Source organism: Octodon degus, unplaced genomic scaffold (assembly GCF_000260255.1).
Source record: "Octodon degus isolate 3935 unplaced genomic scaffold, OctDeg1.0 scaffold00080, whole genome shotgun sequence".
NCBI classification, from domain to species: Eukaryota; Metazoa; Chordata; class Mammalia; order Rodentia; family Octodontidae; genus Octodon; species Octodon degus.
The window spans coordinates 2709192-2711403 of NW_004524656.1; the positions used below are offsets into that span (position 1 = coordinate 2709192).

The 2212-nt window shown below is 36.9% G+C and overlaps 1 long non-coding RNA gene across 1 annotated transcript in view; it reads left to right on the forward strand.

Annotated features, from left to right (window-relative positions):
• LOC111818130 overlaps positions 1-2212 on the forward strand; it is a 49442-nt gene that overhangs the window by 20215 nt on the left and 27015 nt on the right. The gene's annotated exons all lie outside the window — the stretch shown is intronic.

Here is a 2212-nt window from a genome sequence, read left to right on the forward strand (position 1 = left end):
GTAGGGGAAATGAAATGTTCGTCTTCATAAAAATGCATGTATGTCCCTTGGTAAGTGTCCAATAATTTATTATAATAGGTACAAGATGACAAGATTGCTCAGGAAGGACCCAATAAAATTGTCGACATTAGAGGACTGTTCTTAGTTAGCTATTTGGGTGTGTGGGGAAGGTTGCTGCAGCCCTCAATGCTTTACTGAGAAATGGATTTAACAGCAAAACCATATGAGGTCCAGGTGGACAAGAAATTATCATTCAGCTTTTATGTGCCAAGCACACAGTCATCTTGTATACACATTTTATTTAGTTCTTATGATAGCCCTGTACAATAAGTTGTATTATCCCAATTGTGTGGATGAGGAAATTGAGTTGGGGAGAAATGATTAAGCACTACAATGGGAAAGCGCTCTGCAAATTGTTAAGTAAATTAAAAGACTGACCCTATCTACTAAGCTGCCCATAAAAGAGCAAAATCCTCACCAAGGTCACTATGGGATTTGATTCCTAAGCCCCTAGTCTTCTTTTCACTATTCTAAGTTATTGAATTTCTCATCTAAATCCAAGCCAAACTCACATGCATGGTACTGGCTTGGTCAGAAACCAGGAGTCAGCTTTTTTTTTATTTTATTTTTTTTTATTTTGTTATTGGTCTTGGGATTTAGTTCATGCTCCTAAACATGTATGTGGAGGTTGTTTGCATTAGGATATTGATAAGAGTTGAAGGCAAAGGAAAAATTGTACTTATTTTCCTATGAGCAAAAATGTTGTTTTCCTTTCAGAAGATCATAGTGTAGTTTCTTTGGAATGTGGCTGCTTGAAACTCAAATTAGTATTGTTGTAGTTGATCGAAAAAGAGTATCTCTCCTCTTTTCTATATCAATCCAGAGAGAGAGAGAGAGAGAGAGAGAGAGAGAGAGAGAGAGAGAGAGAGAGAGAACCTACTCTAATATTTTCTACCAGATCAAAAGAATTTCAATTATATTAATAATAATAACTTTATTTTTTCAACAGGAAAACCAAGTTATAGTGGCTTGGTTGTGATAGCTTTTTAGAGAATTTAAAGGCTATCATACTAGCCACTATCATAATAGCACACTCATTCATAGTAGTCAGTTGTTCAGTGCATAACAACGTCATTTATGAATAAAGAACAGCTTGGTTACTGGGACAACTTACAAATATATTATTTTATACTGAAGTTTATTCTAGAACAGAAAGTAAGTCAACACAAACATTTTGAAAATTTCCCAGGGAAATAAATGCCAAATCTTTCAATTTTTAACACTTTCATGTTTTTGTTCTTCTTTTTCTTCTTTAAGATGTGAAGAGGAAAAAAAAAAAAACACCTCTATTCAGTCTAGAGCTGGCCACCTGAAATGGGATAAATAATGCCAAAGCATCTGAATAATTTTTTCTTTCAAAAACCTTGGGTGGGGGTTGGGGTAGACTGGAGTGAGAATTTCTCATTTAGGGATGAAGAAGGAAAGTCTGGATTTCTATTATGAATTTAGTATGAAAATGACTGTGTGCAAGTATACAAGGGACCTACTATTTTTTTTTTTTTATTTCACAATACTGGAACACCATTTTCACCCATGTCCTTAGAGACCCATTTAGAACAGAAGTTTACCATCATTTTGATACAGAGCTTAATGGCCAAAAGAGTAGCTAACGAGAGAAATTAACTAAGAAGAGAAATTAGGAGTCTATGTTTTGACACAGAACTTGAAAGGTTTGTTTAGCACCCGTTGTGAATAACCCAACTGGCTTTCCATCCAGAAAGACTAGCATGTGCGCTAATGCTTTTCAATGGGCTCAGAGATATGCCAGGCTTGCCTCCTCTTCATCTCAGACATTGTGTGATTTCTCAGTAAGTCAAAATGCAGTTGCACTTGTTCCACAATTTCCGTTGGTGCAGGCAGGAGCCAGCTTACTTGTTCCTTTGGGCTTCATATATAACAGCTAAAATTGGTCAGTGAAGACAGGACATAGGAGAACCTGTACTGTAACATCCATGCAACTCAGTTGTGCCCCAAATTTTCTGATCAGGGAGATTATGGAGCCACCGAGGAATGTGATCAATGATGTATAGTGTGCCTAAGGAGAGTCACATGGGGAGAAAACTTTCTCTCAGGCTTTCACAAAGAGCAAATTGCTCAAGCAGTGGCCCTGACTCATCTACATGGCTGACACTGACAAAGGATCTACAAAGTG